The sequence below is a fragment of the Ammospiza nelsoni genome, unplaced genomic scaffold (assembly GCF_027579445.1).
Source record: "Ammospiza nelsoni isolate bAmmNel1 unplaced genomic scaffold, bAmmNel1.pri scaffold_54, whole genome shotgun sequence".
Classification (NCBI taxonomy): domain Eukaryota; kingdom Metazoa; phylum Chordata; class Aves; order Passeriformes; family Passerellidae; genus Ammospiza; species Ammospiza nelsoni.
The window spans coordinates 470954-496891 of record NW_026683192.1 but is presented as its reverse complement, the minus strand read 5'-3'; the positions used below and the strand labels follow the sequence as shown (position 1 = coordinate 496891).

General features: G+C 48.9%; 1 protein-coding gene and 1 long non-coding RNA gene across 2 annotated transcripts in view; one reads left to right on the top strand and one right to left on the bottom strand.

The window, feature by feature from the left end:
* Nucleotides 1-25938, bottom strand: part of LOC132087180 (zinc finger protein 883-like) — a 448191-nt gene that overhangs the window by 130387 nt on the left and 291866 nt on the right. The gene's annotated exons all lie outside the window — the stretch shown is intronic.
* On the top strand, nucleotides 10790-12747 carry LOC132087196 (uncharacterized). Its single transcript, XR_009420486.1, has 3 exons — nucleotides 10790-10953; nucleotides 11539-11659; nucleotides 12691-12747. It is a non-coding gene; the product is annotated as an uncharacterized LOC132087196 (long non-coding RNA).

Below are 25938 nucleotides of genomic sequence, written 5' to 3'. Positions count from 1 at the left end.
CAATATATTTTAATACAAAGGGTGGTAGACAGTGTTGCCTAATCAATATGTATTAGGTTTTTTGGCAATTATATGAATATGTAAGACATTCTAGATAAGTAGAGAGCCAGTGATTTTTCACACATGCCTTCAGGAGACAACTCCTCGTGTGCCTGGCGCTGTAATAAACATACCACCTTCTACCTTTAACTGTGGCGAGTTCTATTCCACACCTCATTTGGTGACCGCGGCAGGAACGCTTCTCTACTCCAGCAAGAACAACTGGGCTCTGGACATCTCTGGGCGCTGCCAGGACATTCCTTTCCTGGAGGCACCTCCACTCTCGGCTGTTCCTCGTGGGGGACAGACAAGACTGCTGGGACTGTGGAGAAAGGGAATGTTTAACTCTCTGTAAAGTAACCCGTAAGGCGTATGCAGGGGAAGGGCTGTTCACAAGTCACACAGAGACGTCCTGTGCACGACGTATGCCTGTACAGTTTGGGTTTGGGTCTGGCTGCTGGCAGAAAGGATTTGCTGTGTTAATCAGGACCTGCTAGCAATTCTGGGGGTGAATTGAGCAAATCCAGTTCTATTGCTGCTATTTTTCCTGTGTGTTGTAATTGTGGTTGTGTTTTCAGTGTGTGAATGTTTGAGGAAGATGATGTGGGTGGATGCTGATGTGGTGGTGGATGGTGTGTATTGTGTTGAGAAAACTGAGCACTCTGTCCCCTCATACAGAGATACTTCTTTCCCGATGAGCCTGTGTGTGTGGACTTTCTAGTTGCAGGGGTTGGTACTCCCTGTGACACCGGGTGCCTGGGTATACAGAGGGGTTGAGTGATTTTTCTCCCACACTGTGGTCATTTGGGACTACATGGTTGTGTTTGGGGAGATTTTAGGATTTTGTTTTCAACAAGTGCAGCAATTTATGCAGAAAACTACAGTGTGGTGATTTATTATGTTAAAGTCTGGTAGTTCCTTTCTACCACCTCTCCTCCCCCAGGGTTTCAAATCTCCTGCCATGAGGTGGACGCTCTCTTTCCTCCCCTGGATACTCCCTATCTCTCCTGGAGTTGCTCTCCATTAAAGCTGTGGGACTTTGGTCCTGGGAAGAGAGAGTGCCTCTTGTCTTTTGCTTTTGTCCTTGTCAGTGTCACTGGGTCCAGAGCTCGCCAAACTGATCCCCCACAAGATGAAAACTGACAAATGGCCCCACATACACAGCTCAAAAATTGGCCACAATTTTGATGGACTGGGGTGTTTGCCACGCTTTTGGAATTCCTTATTCCCACAAAGGTCAGGCAATTGTTGAAAGGACACACCACACTCTAAATCCCATTCTAGATCAACAAAAGGGGGAGTGGCCCAAGCAACACCCTAGATGAGGCTGAGCAAAGCTGTATATGTCTTTTTGTTTTGAATAGCTCATTTGCAGGACCTAATCCTCCAATTTTTAGGTACTTTTCAAACAGCACACAGGAAAAATTGAAAGAAAATCCTTCAGTTTTGATCAGAAACCTTGAGTTAGGACAAATTGAAGAACCATTTCCACTAATCACTTGAGGCAAAAGGTATGCTTGCATTTGCACAGGTGCCTGACCTAAGTGGGTCCCCACAAAGGATGTGAAACTGTCTCATACACAAGAGCACACCAACAATTCCACCAGCAGGGAAATGAGCATGTGTCCTGGTTTAGGGCAAATTTGTTAAAGAATCTCCAAAGGAGGGCCCCTCCAGAAAGCAAAACCCACACAGCCCCTCCCCCCAACCGGTTCGGGAGAAAATTCCTTGGAGAGAGGTGGAAAGAACCTGTTTATTTCAGTCTCAGCACCCCCCAGCAGACAAAATGAACAATGCCCGATGACACCGCTCTGAGAAAGATGACAAAATCAGAAAGTCTCTTTCGGGGGTGGTTGCTCTGTTCTCAGTCCCTCCGGCACTGGGGCAGCTGCTGCAGCCAAACCTTCAGTGTTCCCGGGTCCCAGTCTGGAGCAGGTTCGAGATGGTCACAGAAACAGGAGAGGAGAAACAGTCCAGGAAGGAATGTGGACTGCTTAGCTAGACCTAGCTAATAAGCAGAGGCCAAAGCAGAGCAGAAGCGAGAGCAGAAAAGCAAGCAAAGCAGCAAGCTGAAAGCAAGAAGCGAAAACAGCCCTATGTACTGCTCGTCTCTGTGTCCCTGATAAGAGAAACCCAAACAAAACTTCCACTCTTCAGAGTTGGTCTTAAAGGCACAGAACAGATGAATGGGGATACAAGCATCATAACGTCACCCCAGGACAGCACGCAGATGTGAGCCTCACAGAGAAGCTATGGTGCATGCCAGACGTTCCCTGTTCAGCCTGTGAAAGCTACAAATCTTGAGTTTGATGTTGATTTTTGGACTGTGAACATGGTTTGTATCATAGAGCTCTTTCAGCAAAAGCGTGGTGTCCATTGTGTTCAAAGGAATTCTGAGATATCCAAATTTGTAAAAATTGAAGGTTAGAGGGACAGTTCAGTGCCCTGTAGTTGGCCAGTCCCTGAACACGTGCTAAAAGGTTTGGTTTCAGAGAACTGAAATAGATGGGGAAACTTTTGCCAAAAAGCAGCTGAACAGGAACATGGAGTTTGATCAAATGATATACTGGCGCTTGTTGGTTTTGCTTGCTTGTTTTGCTGTGCATATATGCCTGTAGATCAACCAAAAATGAATGTTTGCCTTGCTTTAGCCAAGTCAGCAGGCTCAGACACCACGTGTTTGACCAATTTGAGCTCAGACAAATCCTTTGCAACCTTTTTAGTCAGTGGGGCTGTGCCATCCAAGGAGTAGCCAATACCCAATCATGACAAATATTGGTGTGAGGCTGCCAACGAGATCAATCCCATAACCAGCTGGCATCATTGGGACCCTGATCTTCTTATAGCACCTTCTGAACCTCAAGAATAGGAATTCTTGGTTCATTGGTGATGGAATTTTGTGCTGAGTTTCAGTACCAGGGAGATCCACAGTTAAATGTTACTCCCCATCATCCTGAGGACAAGATACTCAAGTTTGTGGTGCAATTGTACTACCCCAGTGCCCCCTAAGGGTGAAACTGCTGACAAGTAGATGACCTAGACGAGTCCCCATGACAATGAGCAACAGAATATTGGCTCATTTGTGGAGATAGAGCCTGGCAGGACTTTCCCTCAAAAATCAAAGGTAGCCCATGTAGCATCAGACAACTCACTGTGATAGCACCTAGCGTTAAAAAAGCCATCAAGAAAAAACACAGAGAAAAAAGGTTTGCCATTCATCATAAAAAAAACCTGTAATAGCAATTTCAGACCCTAGGGCCCTGCAAAATGAGGTACATCAACTTTATTTCTACATCAACTTGCCTTGGGCGAGGCATTGAAACCATTATACCGATTGGGGTGTTGGCTGAAGAAAGAAGACAGTGCTACTTCCATTGCAGTTAGTGACATGATTACTGATGTTAGTGCTGTCAGACATGCAACCTTACAGAACAGAGCAGGAATTGATTTTCTTTCACAGGCACATGGGCTTGGTTGTGAGGAATTTGAAGGATTGTGTTGCATGAACCTGTCTGATCACTCTGAGTCTATCCACAAAAGCCTACAAAAGCTGAAAGATTTGACAGCTCCAATTAAAGAAGATGGTGGGTCATGGTTAGATGATTTGTTCCAAGGATGGAGCTTTGCACCTTGGCTAAGGGAACCTTGGCTAAGATTTTGGTAGTGATAGTAATAGTAATGCCTTGCATAATTTGGTGTGTGTGACAAATGATGGACGAAACTATCAAAGAAGTTTTTATCACACAAGAGAGAGAGGTAGGAAATAGATTCACAGAGAGTTCTTGAAATCTCACACAGATGGTGGATGATAGTATAGACGTGGAGGAAGGTTTTGAATTAAAACTTTGGAACAGGCAAGACTTTTTTTGGACAACGACTTGTAATTGCTATCAGACATGACTTATGCCCTTTTGAACTGACTGGACTTCCACAGCATTAAAATTGCTGTGTTGTAATACAGCAAGGCTTAATGCGAGCAAAAAGGATGCTTTAAGCAAGAAGTAAGCAGGTATACTATAGTAAAGCTATGAAATGCAAGGTAGTTAATAAACAACACGGTTACAAAGGTTTCTTTTTAGTTGTACCGAGAGGGGTGTCAGGGTCCGTCCTTAGTGGACAGATGACCTAATGGTTCGTAGGAATGATCTCAGAATGCAAAAACCAACACGGTACAAGGGGGTTTGCAGTGATAATCAAAACAAATGTAGTTTTATTGAAATAACAACAGCAAAAATGCGATAGAGGGATTAAGGGAGAGAAAAAGAGCGAGAAGAGAGAGAGAGAGAGAGAGAGAGAGAGAGAGAGAGAGAGAGGAGGGATATAGCTACCAATGCAGAGAGAGAAAGAGAGAGAGAGAGAGAGAGAGAGAGAGAGGATATAGCTACCAATGCAGAGAGAAAAAGAGAGAGAAAGAGAGAGAGAGAGAGAGAGAGAGAGAGAGAGGGGATATAGCTACCAATGCAGAGACAAAGTCCTTTGGTGCAGTCCAGCCGAGGGTCCATCTGCTACGCTGGGGAGATCTCAAAGGCTCTAGCTAACTCAGAGGTTTTTATTACTGAAAATTGTGAGGGGGGGGAAACAGATACAATAGGGAACAGATGTATTGAAATAACTACAGGTAGTCCATGTTCTCAGCAGTAAATGAGCTTGATAGATGTAACAGGTAGTCTATGTTCTTAGCAGTAAGCGAGAGCCATTGTATTCTCGGTCCAGTGGTCACAATCTGCAGGCAAACATCTCACTTCGGTCAGCTTGCCTCCCCACACACCTCCCCCGGGCTGGGGGTTTCAGTCCCAGTCCTTGGAAGGAGCAGAGGGGCCTTTCAGGAGTTTCATGTCTCAGTCTTTAGTGGAGAAGCTTCTTACATCTTAGTCTGTCTGTCACGGTGGTTGTAAAACAGGCGAGGGTCTTCTGTGGGAGACCACCTGAAACTCAGGAGAAGTCCAGCCAGGCCGAGAGGTGAGGCAGCTTCCAGAGCTGCTATTGTTGCAAACGGGGCATGGTGCCCTCTTCTTAGCATACAGCAAACACACCTGTGAAAACAATAGCTCAAAACTGAGCTTTCAGGTCTCAGGGCCTGTGGCATGTGACTTTTCTCCATCAGAGCCAGATATAGACGGGGGGGGGGGGGGGGTCTTCTCTTCAGTGGTCTCCCAAGGACGATCGTGAGGCAGATGAGGGAAAATTAGGACAGACTCTCACAAGGGGCAATTGTGGAAATCCTTCAAATCAGAGGGTTTTGGGAAAGCTGCAAAAGGCAGGCCTCAGAGACAGCAGAACTGCAATTAGAGCTAAGCAGCAGCCGTAAGATTTGTCAGCAGAAAACTTATATAAGAAGTAGAAAAGTAAGGACAAAAAGAACAATGGTCTGTGTATTAATACTTGGCTAGAATGACTCCCTAAGCTTCAAAAAAATATCTCTAGCAAGATATTAGGAACTTCTAAGCTTAATAATGGAGCTCGGTGCATTGTGTTTTAAGGTTTACAAGCAGGTATTGTATTCAAAATAAGCAAGCAGTGTTTTAACCAAAGGTACGTGTGCTTATAGTGGTAGGGTAGAACTACTGTCAATATGCTTCTGCTTTGTGTGATTGGTCAAAAAACTTTTCAAGTAAGTTGTACCATTAAGTTCATTGCCCACTGCCAGAGGTGTGAGCTGTTCGCATCTTCCCATTGTCATAACCATGGAATGAGACTGATGCTGGAAAACAAACAGCTCGAGGTGTGTTCCTCAGCAGCCCTGCCATGTTTGTGATTTGTACAGAGACCCCCTGCCGGCAATAGTATGTAGGTGTTAAATTACATATATGATAAATTAATATGTATTATTTCATTCATTTTGATATCTTTTCATTCCATATAGATTTATATCTTTTCATATAGATTTGTTTTCTTCCTCCAGCTTGGGAGTGTGATGATTTACAACAGTTCAAAACCTTCTGCCCACACAGCAGTCAGCCTCTGGGTGTGTGCATGCACACCCACCCACTGTGCTTGCTCTTCTCAGCATCTCGGGGCTGCTGTTTGCACAGATTTGGGATAAATTTAACTCCACAGAGCCACGAGTGGGGTGTCTAGCTTGTCATGAACACTCATGTGGCAACGAACAACACAGAGCTCTCAAATCACATTATCACATGTCGTTTCATTCCTGCTGGGTACTGAGGAACTCTTAAAAGACATAGAAAAGGGGTGGAAAACACTGGAATCATGCTACTGCTGGTATCCTCCTGGAGGAAAATATGTTGGGTTTCTTCAGGTGGTAGCTTTCCAAAACCTAGGAAAACAGCTCAGTTGTGGTAGCCCAATTGTGACTGGCTTTCTTGACTTGGCAAAGGCTGGGGTGTTAACAATGGACTCTGTCCTTGGTCCAAATCACCTGCCCTTAGCTGCAGACAAAAGCACCACCAGCTACAGCAGGAGCTGCATCAGTCAATTTTCTCAAAAAGCTGTGTTAAATTTGGGAGAGGAAAACATGTCAGACACTGTGGATTAATGACAAGACTCTGAGGAACAGTTCCAAAGCAAAGGGCAGCAGCTTCTCTCTGGGCCACTCCTTGTGCTCCAAGGCAGCCGGGCTGCCCTGGCTGCCCAGGACCCTGCGCCCCGCGGGCTCTGCAGAGCTGCACAGCGGGGAGGCAGCTTCGGGCACCTCAGCCCCTGGGCAGGAGGGGCTGCTTGCTCTGCAGGGCTGCCTGGGGGCAAAAGCAGGGTGCTGGCCTTCTGCTCTGGGCCCCAGCCTGGCCTTGCAGGGCTAATCCTGTTCCCTGTCTCAAATGTGCTAAAGACAGACTTGTTTGTTTCCCACTTTGCATAGGTGTGATTTGCACCACAAAATACTGAAGGGCTAAGGCCTAAACAACAGACCCTGACTGAAGCCTCAACAACAGGACCTGAGCCAAAGCTGCCCTCTAGGTGACCTTTCCAACCCAATATTCTATGTATCTGCTCCTTAACCAAGTGTTATTATCAGAAGGAATGTTGCATCCATTCACTGGTGAAACACGTCTTCACCTTTCTGCATGAGGAAAATGGACAAGGCCACACCTGGCCTTCGTTCCTCCTTGAGCCCTGGGCAGGCTCAGGGAGAAAACCAAGAGGAGAATGACACCAGCTGTGCCCCAGCAGAAGCTCTGGCACATTGCTCGTCCAGCACGATCAGAGCCGGGCTACTCTCACAGCACACTCGGGAGCCTCGTGGCCGCCAAAGGTGGAGGCACCGCAGGATTTCCCGGTTCCCGGCCGTGGCTCTGCAGGGCTTGGCTGGGACAGCTTCCCCCAGCTGATGTGCAGCTCTGGATTGAAGGGGAAAGCATTGGGGTACCTGGTGATGGATCTTCCTGAATCACCAGAGGCACCCTTTTGTAATAATGCTGAGGTGCATTGCTTAGCTTATCCTTTCCTGACTCTTTCTTGCATTAGTGCATTACAGTAAATTACACTGTTCCTTCAGCTGGTGTCTGCGTCTGCATCTCTGACCCTCTCTACCATCAAAACAAACACACAGCCAGTTTAGCATGAGACCTGCCTCTCTGCCAGCCCATCTCTTGGCAAACACCCCTGGTGGCCATCTCCACAAATGAAATTCCCACTTTGCAACTTCCTTTTCTGCAGGCAGGTGAGAAAAGGAGCCACTCCCAATTCTAGACACCTCTGGAAACCAGCTGCTTTCAGCAGTCACAACCCTGAAGTATCAATCTCCTTCCTTAGCCTGCCACAGGGAGCTCCCACCAAGAGGCCTTTTGTCCAAGGATACCCACAGAAGAGCTGGAGAAGGGAGCAGTTTGAAACACAACTGTTTCAGAGTTTAAACCTGCCTTTATCAAATAAGCACACACCAACCTGTCCCAAAGTGAAAGCAGGCAGGAAAGAGAAGCTCCTCTCCCACAACAGCAAACTCTGTGCTTCCTTCTGTTCCAGCTGGAGAGTAGAGGCCATGGGCTGCACCTCACTTTGGGAAGGAGCCCTGGGAATTGGCCTGATCTGGGAGGGCAGCAAAAGGAATTCCCCAAAAAGTAGGAAAAGATTCTCTGGAAGCATTAGATTATGACAGTATTTCTGGAGGAAAGGAAAAAAAAAAAGAACAGGGAACTTCAAAAATTTCCCAGACTGAAATTTGTTTGCCAATACACCAACCCCAAAGTCTCTGTAGTGTGTCAGGAAGCTCAGGAATGTAGAGAGCATTTTGAGCAGACACTGGATCGAAGCAAGGTGCACAACCCTGCATAGGTTGCCTTAGACCAGAAGCATGCTGCCCTTGGGCAAACAATATAAAGAAGTTTGCCAAGATGTACCCCAGGAAAAGAGATGTGAAGCAAGATGTTCTAGGGATGTGAAGAAAAGATATGGGGCAGAATGTTCTGCTGACACTTTTGCCAATCTATGTACCAGACCAAAGATATGTTGGCTCTTTGTCCTATACATAACACTTTGTAACCACTTATTAGTATTCTCCCATTGCTGAACCCTGCATTAGCATATAAATGTACCCTGAGATTTGCAATAAACTGAGTATTGATCATTACCTCCATGAAGATTGATCTCTGCTTGTGGAGGGCTCCTTTCTCTATTACCCCTCTCCTTTTCCCCGTCTCTCTCCCATACACCTTGTTTCTCTATCTGGCATCCGTATACTTTCTTTCTTTACAGGAATGAACTTGCAAGGCTTGGATAAACACCACTGGTGTCCGTCCCCCAGAGCACGAGCAGCTCCCCAACAAGACTTCAAGACTAAGGGACAAAGCTTCCCCCTTCAGCTCTCCACAGCAGCTCTAGGGAGTCTCTCCCCACTGCCAGATCTCCTTTGTCAGTCTACAGTGACAAGAGTTGGCTGCAGGAGGCATTTGCATTGGAGCTCTCCCCAAATGGGGGGAAAAAAAAGAAGAGGTGGTTCCTGTGGAAATACAAAGGCAACGCTGCTTGGGAAGACACCAGTGTGAGTTTGCTACAGCTCTAGGCCAAAAATCCCTTGAAGAAAGCAACATCCATCCATGCATGGGGCAGCACTTTGGCTTTGATATCAATGCTAACAAAATTGCTTCCCATTCCTGCTGCTGTAGCTGACTCCGAATCATGAGAAATGTGCCAACTCTGCCAAAGACAGGCAGACATAGTGAAATAAAACCAGCTAGTCTGTGGAAAAGGAGACCAAATGAATGTTTTCTAATCACCCCTTTTCATCCTTTTCCCAGCCAAAACAGAGCAATGTCCTTCCTCTCTGTCACCGATGGTGACCCAGGCACGGGATGCAGAGTGGGGATAACCTGCTGTACTGTGCCGTGCCGTGCCGTGCTGTGCAGAGCCGAGCCGAGCCGAGCCCGGCCAGCCCCGGAGCCGCCCCGCCCGCGCTGTGCCCGCAGCCCCGGCTCTGCCGCGCGCGTCCCCGCGGGCCCGAGCGCAGTGCTCCCCTCGGGCCGCGCGCCGCCGGCGCAGCCGCGGCCGTTGCGCTGCGGTCGTTGTGGCCACAGTCGGTGACCGATGCCATGGCGGAGCTGCCGCTGCCCGCCGGGCTCAGCGCCCGCACCTTCCCCGCCAAGCTCTGGTGCCTGGTGAACAGCCCCCGCGTCCGCTCCGTGCGCTGGGACAGCCGCGCCCAGGGGCTGCTCATCGACCGCTCCCTCTTGGAGCGGGAGCTGCTCAGCTCGGGCCGCGCCCACAGGGGCCGTGGCCATGGGCCGGCCCCGGTCCCGCACACCTTCAGGGCCACGCAGTTCCGCAGCTTCGTGCGGCAGCTCTACCGCTACGGCTTCCACAAGGTGCCGGGCTGGCTCGGCTCGGCTGCGCCGGGTGATGCCGGGGCCTGGCTCCACTACAGCAACCCCTGCTTTCGCCGCGACCGCCCCGACCTCCTGCTCCGCATCAAGCGCCGGAGCGCGGCCAACAGGCAGCGGCCGGCGGCGGGCCGGCATGGCCGCAGGCGCCCGCCCCGCGGCTCCCAGCAGCTCCCCGGGGCGCGGCCGCTGCCGGTCGGGCGGCACGGGCGCGGTCGCTTCACGCCGCTGCCCAGGGAGCGGCCGCCGCTGCCGGCCGGGCGCCCGCCCAGCGGCTTCCTCCTGCTGCACAGGGAGCGGACGCTGCCGGACGGGCGGGAGCTGCGCAGCCCCCGGCCCGGCCGCCTCCAGCAGCACCCCGGGGAGCGGCCGCTGCTCGCCCGGCGCCCGCCCTGCGGCTTCCACCTGCTGCACAGGGAGCGGCCGCTGCCGGCCCGGCGGGAGGGGCCGAGCCGCTTCCAGGAGCTCTACGGGGAGCGGCCGCCGCCCGCCGAGCGGGCGGTGCTCGGCATCCCGCCCTGCCACTTGCTCGGGCTTCACGGGGAGCCGCCGCTGCCGCTCGGGCGGGAGGGGCCCCGCAGCCGCTCGCAGGAGCTCTGCGGGGAGCAGCTGCCTCCGGCCGAGCGGGAGGGGCTCGCCATCCAGCCCTGCAGCTTCCAGCAGCTCCACAGGGAGCAGCAGCCCCCAGCTGACGACGCACGAGGTAGGAAAAGAGTTGTAGCCTTGTTTTTCCAAAAGGTCCTGAAAAGTGACCGTTTGAAGTATTTTGCCGCAATGCTCTGCCATTCTCGGCCAGAAGTTGTCAAGCCTACTAGGAAGGGGCACCTAGGAGGCCAAAAGATTCTCTGCTTGGTTTTGCTGTGTGCTTCCCGTGATGTTTGGTCCACAGCAGCACTAGAGCTCTGTGTCCCACAGCCACGTTGTGGAGCCTGACCAATGTGTTTGTATTCTTGCAGCCACCCCGGGCACTTCAGGGCCCAGCACTCCACCCGGCAGTGCAGCCTGTGCAGCATGGACGGCCTCCAGCTCAGCACAGAACGCACCTGGGGAGGAGGAATGGCCACCAGCAGATCTAGGCCTTGCTGTAGAGAAAATGATTCGGGAGATCAGGAGGTCCCTGTCTGAAAGATCTCCCTCTGTGCAGGTAATTCCATTGGATGGGGATAAAAGGGCTGGACTGAGAGCTTTTGAACGTTGTTACACGGTTGAGAAGCAAAGGCTTCTTTAACTGAAATTACTTCATTATTATTTAGCTATTGAATTATTCTTGGTATTGAATTCTTCTTGGATTTCTAAAAGAGGGGATGAAAAAGAAATGAGGAAGAGGTTTTACTTGCTGGGAAAGAGGAGAAGAGTGTTGGGAGAAGTGGCACTGAAGGCCAAGTGTCCTGTGCAGGGAGGGGCATACCAGAGGTGCCTCTGTTGCAGCTGCAGTAGATGTGGGCTGTGCCTCTTTTGGGTGGGAAGGCCAAGGCAAAGCAAGGGCTGGGCTGCAGCTGCTGCTTCCTGGAGCCTTCTACTACTGCCCCATGTGTGTCCTCCAGGCATCACCTTGGCCCCCTGAATCCTGAGTTTAAAAGGCTTGTCATGTGAGCTGTGTGGGCAGTGTTCCCTCCTCTGTGCTCCATGTCCTTTAGGAGTGGAGAAGGACAGTTACTGTATCCCTGATATGATTCCAGCAAAATAGTGAGTGATCTTTGGGTTCCTTTCTTTCTGTTTTTCTGTTCAGGGCAATGTTGGTGTTGCCCCTGATTCTTCAGGAGGGGAGCCTGTGAACAGAGCTGCAGCAGAGGAAGCTTCATCTGGCACCGAGAGCTGCAGGAACAGTTCCCAGGAGCCCGAGGAGCCTGGTAAGGACAGAGCCCACACTGTTTTAGAGAGCTGTGAGATGGCTGCTCTGAGCAGGGTTGGTGCTTCCTGGTGCCTTGAGTTCAAATCCTGCGCTGGCACAACCTCCCTGAGCCCTGCCCTCCACGCTTCTCCAGAGGCTCTGACACGGAGTCCTCTGCTGGGGCAGAGAGCAGGGAATAAACCTGACCTTGTGTGAGTTGTGTCACCAAGCCGTGTGTCCCAATTTTGTGCTGAAGTTGGTGGATAAATTTGCTGCAGGGTGCCAGGGAAGGCTAGGCTGAGCGACACTTGAAGGAGCAGGGGAAAAAAAAGAGCAAAACTTCAGGGTAGAAGTCCAAATCACTGACTAAATGTAGTACCAGTCTGCTGGTATTGGTCCTGGCCCACAAGAAAAACAAGGAGCACAACATCAGAGGCCAACCAATTGAAAAATCACGGTAACTCCAGTATCAGAAGGAAAAGCTTGAATGACCCCTGATTAGGGAGGCCTAAGAGGAGAGAAGGAGCACTGTGGATCCATTCCTTAGCCCAGCTGGTGCAGCCTGCAGGCCTCGTAGGGAGCTCTGTCCCTCCCAGCCCTTGCTGCCAGAGCTGATGGTCGAGTTGGAGCAGCTGCTGCTCACTGCAGAGGGCAGTTTGTAGATGGCAGGTAATGGAGCTGGTTCAGGACTCAGCTCCCAGCACCTTCAGCTTCAGCCATTTCAGTGAGGACTGAGGTCTCTCTGTCAGCTCAGAGAAAGAACAAGGCTGGGCTTCCTTGTGGCAGCTGGGACTGTCTGTGTTTCAAGCTCTCCTGGGTGCCCTTTGCACTGTGGGGGCTGGGAGTTTATCGAGATAATTCAATGCTTTGAAGCACACTTTTGAACCCTTGGAATGGTCCCTGTTCTTTTAAGGGCACATTGCTTCAAAGTGCCAAGTGAGAGTCTGCATTTCAGGTCATCTTTGACAGCCCCTGGTAGAAGGACAATTACTGCCCAAGGGAAAGGTGCACAAGGGCCAATATTGACTGAGCGTTCCCTTTGCTTCCCAGATGCCATCTGACCAACATCTCCAGGAGGGCTGGAAGAGACAGGGGAGAGCCTGTGACCATCAGGCAGGTAGAACTCCTCTGCTTGTAGATATGTTTATAGATTTCTATGGTTATTTATTAGTAGTTATAGTTCCATTTATAGATGATAGTGTTCTATTTATATAGACATATATTGATAGATCTGTGTAGTTAAATGTGGATATGTAGTTAAATGTGGATATTTATATGTATATAAATGTGGATAGGTATAGATATGATATAATTATATTTTATAATATATTTACGTTTGTAGATTTTCAGAGTTAGATTTTTCTATGTGTAGAGTAATATATTTATATATATATATATGAACTTACATTTATGAATGTGTATAGTTACATAGTAAGAGGAATGTTTAGATGGAGAGATTGATTGAAGGATTGCTGTTTGTGTAGGCCTAGGCTGCATGTGTACCTCTTTCCCCCCTCAGCTGCCTTTTTCACCTCTTGCTTTTCCCCCGGTGCCCCCTGTGCCCCCTGTCCCTGTGCTGGGTCCGAGCTGGCGGCCGGGCTGGGCAGAGCAGCACTTCCAGCCCCGGCTGTCCCTGGAGCAGTGGGAGCTGCCGCTGGCCCCAGGCACCGTCCCTGAGGAGCTGCTGAAGGACGGTGAGACTGAGGGGGCTGAGGGGGCCGTGGCGCTGAAGGGACGGTGACCCTGAGCTGCTGCTGGGGCTGAGGGCTGTGGGGCAGCCGAGGGCCTTGGTGGCACTGAGGTGACAGGGAAGTGGCACAGGCTGGCAGGGTGGTGGGTCTCAGGGGACGGGATGGCTCAGAAGGGACTGAGGGGCGTGAGAGGACTGTGAGGGGCTGAAGAAACTGAAGGCGGCTGGGGCTTCACTGAGAGCATGGCGGGGCTGAGGGGATGGAGGGGGCCAGCAGGGAGCACAGAGGGCTCCGGGACTGCAGCTCTGCCAGGCCTTGGAAGCAATTCCAGGGCCTCCACTTTTGCCACAGCTGCCATGAAGACCTTGAGGACAGCTGGAGACTGACGGAACCAGCAGGGAGGAGCTGAAGGCCAGCAGCGAGAGAAGTGAACGGGGACCTGCTGCTACCAGCCTGCAGAGAGCCTGGCTGAGGCCACAGGCCCGGGGAGGCAGGTGGGGCTGAGGCTGCCGTGGGCTGTGGCCGTGGGCACTGCCCGGCGGGCCAGGAGTGGGCCCTGCCCGTGCTGGGGCTGCTCAGCGCAGCTGCCCCGGCTGGCACAGGGGCTGTCCTTGGGCAAGGCAGCTGTGCTGGCAGGGCCCAGGAGCTGTGCTGGCTCTGCCGGGCTGCGGGACAGTCTCGCCTCGGCTGCGCTCACCACAGCCCGGCCCGCCCGGCTGCTTTCTCTCTCTGACCCCCTGGGGAGGCTCTGACATTTCCTCTTCCCTGATGGAAGTGCAGCTGCTGCCAAGGGAAACATCCCCATACTCACTCAGTGTTCCCTTTGCTTGCCAGATGTCCCATCTGCTGTCCCTGTCCCTGTCCAGGAGAGCTGCTCTGCACGGGAGGAGGAGACCAAGCGAGAGGCTTTGAAGATGGGGCAGCTGGGATCCCTCTGCTTTGAGTGTTCTTTAGAGATACATGGACTTGAACATAGACAGGGATTATTACATCTGTATTTCTGTTAGTGGGTTGCTATTTGTATGGATTTATTTCCATGTGTATATTCTTGTATTTATGTATATTTATTTTGTTATGAATGCATGCTATTTGTATATATACATATATGTTTGAAATTACATATATGTGTATCAATTTATCTCTGTATACATGGATATTGTTATATCTGTGTTAATTTCCATTTCTTATGGGTACAGTGGTGTAGGTATCTCCTTTGATATGATTTTTGTTATATGGCTTTTAAGATAGGAATATTGGTATTTGTATAGGTATATAAGTCTATTTGTATAGGTATATTTATCTGTTTATGTATGTAATTCTATTTTCATATCTATGGATGTATTTTTGTATTCCTAGATGGGCTTAATCCTTGCAGTAGTATGTAATAAATTAAGTTGTTAAACGCCTAATTGATCTTTGTGTATAGTGAGTTTTTGTAGAGGTTGGCAAGAAATTAACTGAGGATGGTATTTGTATATTATTACATACACAGGTTGTAATAATCTAATAAATTCCAGTTTTTAACCTAAATTGAGATTTGTATAGTTCTGTATTGTCAGCGTGGGTGTAGCTCTTTGTAATAAATGACATTTTCCAACTGAAATTGATTCTCGTGTATTTGTGGATCAGCAGCGTGGCTGTAGCAATCTGCAAGAAATGCCATTTGTTAGCTGTGATGGGTGTTCTGACATTTGTACTACCCAAAGCCATGAGCAGATGTAAATGCTCGAGGAGTTTGACCATGCAAATCTCCAGCCATGCCCAGCACATGCCCCACCTGCACTCAGGCTGGAGAAGGGCAGATTTGGGCTGGCAGCAGAGCCCCACGTTGGCTCAGAACTCGCTGCAGAGGCAGCTGAGAAAACTCTGGGACTCCACTGAGAGTAGAACTCCAAGCAGGAGCAATCCTGACAGGAGAAATCATTCACAATGAAAAAAAGAGAGAAAATGTGGCAAAGCAGATGTGGGGATGCTCTGTGAGGCTGATAAAATGCTCTGAATCACCCCTGCCTAGGCACGTCTTCTGCAAAAAGGTTTTGTTAAAAACTGAATACCTCCCATAAAATACAGATTGCTCTTTCCCCTTCACTTACCTTGCTGTGTGAGTGGAGACACACTCTCCTCATCACTGAGAATTTTTGCCCTTCAGCACCTCACATTTAATCAAAGATGATGTACTACCTTGGCACCATCAATGAAAACAGCCCTGCCCTCGTGGCAGTGTTTGTAAAGTCTTCCCTCCTCCTGTCCCCACATGTGACAGATGGAACCATGCATTTCTGTCCAAACTGTGCCTGAGCTGAGTGAGGGCTCCAGGAGCTCAGGAGGGTGCAAGAGCACCGCATGTGGGAAGCTTTTGCAAAGCTTCCTAAGCACCAGTAAACTCTGGGTTTGCCAATCTTCCCCTGCAATATTGTCCTATTCAAGAATGATCTTGGAGGACACTGTGCCTCCAGCTCACTCAAGAAAAGTTTGTTTTCTTCAAGGCTTGAATAGAGGAAAATGAAAATTGTGGGTTTTAGAGTGAAATTCGGGGGGTGATGCAGCTGGGTTCACTCCACTATTTGCTGTGGAAAGTAGGGCAAAAGCTTTAAATTCCCAGCAGAAGCTGACTACCAGCCCACAAAGACCTGAATGAGGCCCCGGTGGGCTTGCTGCATGCTGGTCCAAGGGAAAAGCTGGAACAAAGTCCCCTTTTATTGCAGATGGAGTCTGTACTAGTGTGTCCAGGGCTGTCTGTGGTAAGACACGGCAATCCAGCCAGAAACTGTGGATATGAGAGTTCCAACAGCAACCTGCTTCTCCAGGGTGAGGGACGAGGCCAGCCCGAAAGCCTGGAAGGTGCTCTGGGCACTGGAAAAGGCCAGGCTGTCCTTGAGCAGGGATGGCCTTCAAAGGGGACCTCATACCTTGTGCTGCTGACCAAGGGCAGCTGGTGGCCTTCCACAAAATGCTTCTTTTGTCCAGCTCTTGGAAAATTCCAGCCAGCAACAATTCCTGCTGCTCACACCAGGCCTTTCCAAGCAGGAGGAATTCCAGCAGCAGCCTGACAGCTTAGTGGCAGGAGAATAAAATACTTAGCTGAGCGTTATCAACTCTCTGTCAGAAGCCACATCCTCAGCCCCTCATCTCCTCCAGTTGTCTCAGACGTGGAGGAAGCAGCAGGAAATCTCTGATCCTGGAAGGGAAAGCAGAAGGAGGAGAGGCAGTGGCTGATCCCTGGGGCCTTGGGAGCAGTGAGAGCCATCCAAAACAGGATCTCTGCTGGGCTGTGGAGATAAGAGTGACCAATCAGCAATGCTCTGTGTGAGAGACTGGAGCCATCTGTGAAAGTGAGCATGGAAATCTGACCTTGCAAAACAGAGGAAAAGGTGTCTTTGGGTATTTGCCAAACCTCGCAGGGGCTCTGAGCCACCTGGTCTAGTGGACGGTGTCCCTGCCCATGGCAGGGGTTTGGATCTAGAGGGTCTTTAAGGCCCCTTCCAACTCTAGCCTTTCTGTGAGTCTGAATTACAAACCCACAATGACAAAGAGAACACAGCAAACCTGGCCTCCGCTGGGTTGTTGGAGATGTCTGCAGTCACTTGTGTCACCTGGAGACTGGTTTGGATCTGAAGAAATTTTCATGGTCCCAAAGTATTTCAGTGTGACTTTCCTGGTTCAGGGCCCCAAAAGATGCCAGAACAGATTATCTGCAGGCACAGAATTGGTTAAGCTGCCTGTGAACCTGATGGAAGAAGTGTATTCATGTTATTGCAGCATTTACCCTGTACAGATGATATTTGGTTTCCATTTTGAAGATGAAATGTTCTTGCACAATGCTTGTATATGCAGAAATACTGGCTTTAAATCCTAATTCCATCTTCACACAAGGATGTGTAATCCCTCAGAAATGTTTAACACAGAGCCATATTAGCTTTGGGCTGGGTGGTGTGGTTTGTTTAAAGTTTGTGATGAGTAATGGCAGTGTTAACAAATACCACTCTTGTTAATTTGAGTCCTCCCTTTATCAACCCTGTTGCATAGAAATCACTTCTTTATAGCAGAGACTAAGTGAAATTCCTTCATACAGATGAGAATTGTGCAATTCAGGTTGATTAAAGGGGAAGTTTTCTGTTATTGTGAAAGGACAATTTAGATAACCTGTTTGCTGTTCATCCTGGAGGTGCTTTGCAGTTAAGAGTGAAAAGAAAAAAGACATTTCTCTTAAGAAGTGTCTTGAAAGAGCTTTTTGTATTACCAGAAGCAGCTACATTGATATTGACCTCCACAATTAGAAATGCACAACAACCACTTAGGTGACTTAATCTGGCCATGACTTTTAGCTGCAATTCCAAAATCTCATCAAATATGTTGCTATCCTTTAAACAAGGAAGGAGAGCACAAATACCAACAATTCTCCTCAGCCTTCTGGGTTGGAAAGACCATTTAATTTATGCTCCCTTAGCTGTTAGCCTAAACCCTGCTGTGCAAACCTTACGTCTGTGTTGGACCTCATAAACTTCTTGAGCATCAACTTAGGTGCAACCCTGCTACAAAACCCTTCAGGCACCACACTGATTTAGAGCGGCAGGACTTCACTGTTCTAGCAGAGAATTTTATTTACTTGCTCCTGCAAGTCATTTCCAGAGCAGACGTGAAATCAGTGCCTTGCTATCTGGATGTGATAGGATTTTCCTCCTGTCCCAACAGACAACAGGGGAAAAGATTTGTTTCTATTATACCATTGCATCTAAATCTTTGGTTTGAGAGCAAAAGGAAAATGTTCCTTCAAGAAGTTCTGCCCAGACTTTTTGGCATGAGGACAAGCTGTGGTGTGCTGGCAGGAGCAGCACTGTCCCTGTGGGTGCAAACCCCCTGAAGGATGAACAGGCTGCTGTCACAGGGGCCACACCTGCAGCATGAAAACCCATCGTGCCATTAACTCGATGCAAACTAAACACAAGTGACTCAGCTCTGCATCCTCAGCAAGGACTTGCCTCTGCAGAGATGTTACTGACAGACTCAGCTCTTGTTTGCAAGGGCTGTTAAATTGTCACACAAATCAACCACCCCTCCCTCTCTTTGTCCTTGGCGTCCGGCTGCTGAGCTGCTGCTGTGAAAGAAGAGGCAGAGTCCTTCAGGGCAAATGGGGACTTTCCAATGGGCAGAAACTTCCTCCTTTGTTTTGGTTTCAGTGACAACAGAGGGGTTTGTCTTCAGTCCCTGTGTCAGCAGGGAAATTGTGCCTGCCCATCACACCTAGGATCTGAACAACCTGGATTTTTATTGGTGTAAAATCCACAGTGACCTGACCTTCTGCAGGAATATGGAGAGAAGAGTCAAAAGGGATTCCTGGAATGTTGCAATAAGCAGAAAGTGGTATTAAACCATTTAAACATTATATCAATATATTGATAAAAAGCTCATAAAAGCTCATATGGAACTGATTTAAACCTAATAAAAAGAGGCATTTTATTGTAATAAAGAGTGAGGGTTGCAGACCACAGTGTGAGATATAGTTACTCTTCATAGTTTAGGAAGGTTTATTAAACCTTATAAAAAATACAACAGAAGACTGAATAAAGAAAAAAGGTTACAGCACCAGGAGCAAAAGATTTTCCTCGCCATGTGCTCAGCCCCCTCACACTGGAGACTTTCCCTTTTTAACCCTTTAACCCCTCCCAAAGTTTTGTTCATCAACCTCCTCTTTGCTGTCCAGTGGTGAAGATCTCTTCCTCAAATCCTGATTGGGGGTCCAGTGTGGCCATAGTGACAAGCCAGCCCTCCCAGATGTCCCAACGCCTTGGGGACATCTGGGAGTCATAGTGACAAGCCACCCCTCCCAGCTGTCCCTTGATAACCACGGGATGGGGTGCAGCATAACTATAAATCTATAAAACTTTTCTTAACCTATATACATGATATTTTTCTATTAATTGTGAGAGTCAATCATCCCATGACTCATCTATCACAACAGGAAAAGCAGTTTCTGGTGGCAGGAACACTGGTTTTAAAGGTAGGACCAGCTCTTGAGGTTTGATTTGTTCCCTCTTTCAGATTACAAGGAAGTCATGGTGTTCCAGAGTAGAAGCTGGTCCCAAAAGTTTGAGAACAGGGGGTGATAAGATCACCAGGGTATTTTATCCGTATCTAGGAAGAAGCCCTGCAGAGCTTCTCTTTAGCTTTGACTGAAAGTAGAAGTCCTGTTTTTACCAAGAATTTTGATCTCTTTGTGTTTTGGAGAAAGAAAAAAAAAACCCCAAACCACCTGAAGTTTACATTGAGGTGAGGTGTATCACAGAGGGATGAGGGCTCACCAAAGCAAGAGACCCTCCTGTAATTTAAACTGTTCTTTCAATAATAACAATAATTTCTCAGTACATGTTGATTTCAGCAGGCACCAGATTCCCTCTTCTTGTTCTGGCCTTTCACATATCACTAAGGGAAGGTGAGGCTGTGTCATTGTCATTCGGATTTTTAATTCTTCAGACGTCAAAACTGAATTCAAGTAAAGTTCATTAAACTGCAATTTACATATATGATAAATAGGTATGATTTGTGCTGATAAAAATTGAAACAGCAATCAATATTGATACAGTAATTGATATTTGAGAATAATAAAATAGTTAGAAGTTGTAATGCCAAAGAAGAGAGGGAGAGGAGGGGCTCCACCCCCCCCCCCCTCTTCCCAGCAGATGTTGTCAAGGACCACAGGAAAGAAGCTGAAGATAAAGTTGCTAAAAATGAGCAAAAACCTGGTTGGGTCTCAGAAAATGCTAATTATAAGGGATTTATTGCCTTGATATGTAGATGCAGTGATACGTTAGTCTTGGCTTACATTGTACTGGCTTGGTGCACGTGTGTAACCCAAACATGAATAAAAGGACACAGAAGAAGACTACAGAGCATTCATCAGTGATGACCCCCAAAGACTTGTGTGACCACCAAACCGAGTGGTGGCGCATGTGTGGTAAAGGTGGTAATGAAGGTGGAGATAGAGACATGACAAACCGAAAATGGGAGGAGATGGTATTGACACATGGCATATAGGGGGTGATTTTCATTAGCAAGCTCGTACGTGATGTTGCAAGGGTCCCAAAACCCTGCCTTCCGTACCCCGTGGTTATCTTTTGCTTATGCACTATTATTGGAACCAAATTATCCCTTATTTTAATCAAATTATATTGTATCTAATTTTATATTTTTTTTTATTTTAACTATTCAATTAAAATTGTTACTAATTTTAATATTGTTTGGCTTTTTTTATGATAGGATAATTGGGCAAACATAACAATTTTGGTGCCGACATCCGTGACTCTCTCAACTCCGGGGAGGTGGATAGTTTCTGGGAAGGAGCTCCCCACCAGAATTTTAAGTGGTCCCAAGGCTAGACCACTCTCCCTTGGGAAAAGAGTCTTTTTTTACAATAACGCATAAGCAAATTAGTTTTTAAGAGCACGCAAGAGAGGCTCCCATCAGAGTGTCGGCTTATAGGAGAGAGAGTATCCATAGAAAACTGCTTTGTGAACGAAGACCCTCGTGAGAAAAGGAGGCTGTGAGTATCATGGGGTTTTGGGTCGGGGGGCGGCTGTATGCATGTGTGAGTGTGTGTGCAGTGTTTGAGATGGGGACAGGGCAGTGCCAGACCCCCGAAGTGAGCGGGACCTCCCAGTACCGCCTTTTCGTGCCCTCCGAGAGGACGCCGGCCGGGAAAGGAGGGAAGTGAAAGAAAAGTGAACGAGTGGGGACCCCGGGAGGGTTTGACCCAGGGGGAAGGAGGGGATCCCTGGTCCAGGCACCTGTGGGAGGGTCCTTGAGCAGGAGGGATTGACTCATTAGGGAGACTGAGAAAGAGAAGGAATGAATAGGTTCAAATTCCTTGGAGGGATTGGTAGCAGGCAATTTAGTATGTGATGAGATGGTGAGAGGACGGGGCTAATAGATTGAGAAAGAGGGAGAGATAGGAGTGGAACAAGTAGATTGCAGAAGGAGAGATAGGTGTGGAAGAGGTAGATTGAAAAGGCAGTGTGACAGAGCAGTAAGTGAGGAAGTTAAGCCACGAGGTGAGTGTGGGAAACTAAGGCTCTCCTGGTACCGGGGATTTCTTAGTTTGCTGCTGCCAGAAAGGGGTCAGGGAAAAAGTAAGTTCCTTGACCCAGGGGCTGCGGATTGTAGAAAAATTCGCAGTCGTTTGAGGTATCTGAGAAACGGGAGGGGGGTTCTCAGGGGGGGAGCATTCCTCAGGACAGCCCACTGGGGATGATAATACGGTTTTGGGATGAATGGGAATCCCGAAGGGAAGAAAATCAAGGAATTCAGAGGGCAGTGCCTAAGGGACATAATACAGGAAAAGCTTTGAGTGAGCATCAGAAAAAATATGAGTCCCCAGCAGAATGGTTAAAAAGATTAAAAAAAGACTTGCAATTCTATTCAGGTATAGATACTGATACTGCAGTAGGGCAGGTTCTGTTAAAAATTCAGTTTGTGACCAGATTTTGCAGTGACATCAGGAAAAAGCTGGAAAAATTAGAGGACTGGCAGGACAGGGGACTTCAAGTATTACTGAGAGAAGCACAAAGGGCATTTGTAAAGAGAAATGAGAAAAGGAGAAAGCAGATGCCAGAATTGTGGTTGCGGCAGTTCAAGAAATGCAGGCAGCTTTGAATACAGAAAAATCTGCAGGGAAAAACAAACGGCGAATGTCAGGATCTAATTTTAGGAACACAAGACCTGTGCATTTTTCCCGCCACAAGAAAAGATACTTAAAAAATTCTTGTCCTACTTTAAAGGATGTGGGACCTACCTGTTTTTATTGTCATAAAAAGGGGCACCTGCAAAAAAATTGCAGAAAGAAACGGCAAGATGAGAAAACTTCTCAGGAGAATCAGAGAGGGCAAGAGTTTTTTGTTTAATGAAGAGGACCGAAATACAACCAGAAGAGGCCTTGATAATAAAACTAAAAGTAGGTCCTCAGAGTGAAGAAGTTATATTTTTAGTCAATACAGGAGTTTCTCAGTCGACAGTGACAAAATGGCACTGGGAACACAGGGTTTATATGGGGGATAAAAGGGTCTTATATGCAGCAACCCAGGACCAACAGGGGAAAAGACAGGTGAGAACATCTTGGGGGAGTACATATAAGGAAAAAAAGAAGTTCATGATACCAAGAAACCCTGTTGAATCCCCAAAGGCCTGCAAAAGCTTTTGGGCAAGATCATTGCATTTAGAGGAGTGTCTCACTTTAATTCATTATCTTTGCCCTCAGGTATTGCGGTTCCAGTGGTAGGCCCCTGGACCTCCACAAAACTACTACTTCCTGAGACTTCATTGCTGGGTGAGGAGCTCAGTTGTGCTGAAAGCAGAGGCCTGTCCCGGCAGCTGTCACCCAAGTGGGGCCCAGGGGCCAGTGACCACTGCCAGCAGCAGGAATGCGGGCATGGCGAGGATGCCCTGGCTTGGCTTTTGTCTCTTGAACAAGGCGGGCTCAGGGCAGTGCAGAGCAGGCTGGGAAGCAGAGGCCGGAGCCTTTGGAGGCTGCAAGACTTAAAGATCAGCCCCTGCAGCAGCCCAGATGCAGGTGGCCCAGTTGCCAAGGCTGTGGGGGCCTTCAGAGCGTGCAGGTGGATTTTGCATGGCTGTGGCCTGCTGCCGGCTCTGGGCCCAGGAGTGCCTGTGGCTGCAGCAGAAAGGGTGGCTGAAGGTTTGCTGCCTGCTTTGGTGGCATGGCTGCAGGGGCCAGTGCTGTGAGAGCCCCCTGGGTGAGAGCTGGTGACAGCAGAGCTCTTGGGGACAGCGCTGTGCCCCAGGCCAGGAAGAGCAGCAGTGCCCAGGGCCAGGAGTGGTGTCAGTGGGAGCCCCTGTGCACAGGGACCCCCAGCTCTGGTGTGGCTGTGCCAGCACCCGCAGGGACCTCCAGCCCCAGGAACCTAGAACAAGTGGAACCTACAGGTGTGCAAACACTGTCTGTGCCACAAGGAATGGCAAAGAGAAGTGAGGTTTTAAAAAGAAACAGTATTTATTTGCTGAAGATCGGCAAAAGCTCGGATTTACAGAATATGTTTCATTATAACAATCCTTATAACAAAACCAACAATGTACAGAACATATTGACATGGGATCTGATGGGCTAACAATCTTCAAAACGTATTTACAGGAAACTTATCTTGTAGTGAACATATTTACAGGAAACTTGAAAACTTTCAGACATATTTACAACGGCGTGGCATCTGTGCCATGATATGCATGAGTCCTGTAAGAAAGGAAGCAGCAGAGCTGGACTCAGCTGGCAGCACTGGGCCCAGCAGGGCTGGGAGCCGGGTCTTGGGGCTGGGCCGGGGCTGGCAGGGCTGGTGTGGCCCCAGGCAAGCACAGGGCAGGCCGGGGCTGGTGCTTGTGGCAGCACAATCCAGGCCCCTGTGGGCACCGTGTCCCTGAGCGGGGCCATCCAGCCCAGCCCCAGCCTGGCGTCAGGGGACCCAGTGTGTGTGTGTGGGCAGGGTGTGGGAAGCATCTGCCTGTCTTACCTGTGGGGCTCCATCTTCATCCGAGGACCATGGGCTCCTCCTCATCATCCTCATCGACTTCCATGTCCTCAGTGTTATCCTCCTCATCAACCTCCATGTCTTCGATGTTGTCTTCCTCCTCTACTTCCATGTCGTCAACAGGATCTTCCTCGTCCACCTCCATCATCTCCTCCCTCTCCAGCTCCATGTCCACTTCCATGTCCTCCACGGAGTCTCTAGCACTCTGCAAGGGGCAGAACAATCTCCCATTGGGCTTCCTGTCCCCCACCATCCATTCCCACATGGCTGCAGCCTGCCCAAGCCGGGTGCCCCCTGCCTGGCATGGCGCTGTACCTCCATGGGCACAGCAGTGCACATCCTGTTGGGATTGGCGCTCCAGAGCAGGCAGCAGGAAAAGTCCAGGCAGTAGCAGCAGCACCTCAGCGCTGCGGGTCAGAGCGCAGAGCGAGCGGCAACTGACCCTTGGCAGCCGGTGAAGTGTCTGCTGTGCTCGTTTCCAGGTCCTGGACGTTCCACCTGGAACCCTCTGGGAGCTGTGATGTCACTGAAATTTCATGGCCACTGCGCAGTGAGAGATGGGGATGGCAGAATGATCAAATCCTTGAATGGTTTGGCTTGGAAGGGACCCTAAAGATCATCTGGTTCCAAGCTGAGCAACCTCCCAGCACACCAGGTGGCTGTGGCCCCTGTCCCACCTGGCCTTGGATGTTGCTGGGGATGGGGCATCCACAGCCTCTCTCCACTGGTCCCTCTGTCAGGGACAAGCACCCTGAGAGTAAAGAACTTCTTCCCATCATCAAATCTCTTCCACCTCTTGCAGTTTGATCCCATTCCTCCTTGTCCTGTCACTACAGTTCCTGACAAAGAATTGTCTCCTACTTCCCTGTGGGTCCGGCTGTTCCTGCAGGGTCACACATGTGGCTAAACCTGCAGACAGGAGAGAGAGAAGCCTTGTACCCAGTCAGAGAAAATGGGGGAAGTGACAAGAGAGATGAGAGTAGGAGGAAAAAGTAGAGACATGCAAGGCATTTGTTTTGGTGGGCTGTAGGATTCATGTCTTTTATTGGAGGCCAGGTTCCCTGGCACACTCACTTCCTGTGTGGTGGCTTTTGCACAGCCAGTCTCTGTGAGCAAACGGCACACCCAGAGCTGGGAGCATGCTTGCTTAAACTGCTGGTGAACAAGGCGATAGAGGGATTTTTGTGTGGAACTCCAAAAACTGTGTATTGCGATGAACAGCGTCCGAGGAGGGAGACAAAATGGGGCTGGGGACACAGGGTTTTATATGGGAGGGAACAGCAGCAGAGCATTACAGTAAGCCAGGAACAATAGGTATAAGAGAGTGGGGAACATTCTAGAGGGAGTACATATAAGGAAAAAACAGCAGTTGAACTGGGTGATACCAGGAAAACATGCTGCATCAGCATCAGCCTGCAAATGCCCATGGGTGACACCACTGCATTGAGAGCAGTGTCTCTCTTTTACCTTGGTCACTTTGCCCTGAGGTATTACAGTTCCAATTGTAGGCCCCTGGGCCCTCACCTCTCCCTCCTTTTTGTTTTCTATAAAAAAGGCTTCTGCCACAGAGTTTTGTAGGCATTTAGCAAAAATTGACACAATAACCAGCACAATGAATACAATAAACAAAGCCTGGAAAACAGTCTTAACTAGAGATGAAAGCCAGCCTTTCATCCCCCAGTGTTTGAAAAGTCCACTGAACCAGTCATTGTTGCCTTCCTTCTGGATCTTGTTTCCTTGATCTTTTAGCAGCTGGATGCTCTGGTATACTGACTCTCTATGTGACAGCAGGTTGAAAAAACACGTGCCTTCAAATGCCTGTCAGCCATGGCCATGGACAAGAAATTAGGGCTTGACTGTGGTAGCACCCAGCTGAAGGCATGCGGCTCAGGGAGGAGCATCCAGATTCCTGCTGCAGCGGAAACAAACGGCAGCATCCTCTGACTTTAGCTCACGTAGTATCTGCAGGCTTGGGTGGCCTAAAAGTAAACAGATAAAGAGAAGGTGAAATGTAAGTTCTGGTTCCACTAAACTTTCTCTTCTGTAAGCCAAGGGTGTGAACACAGCTTATTAGAAGAATCATA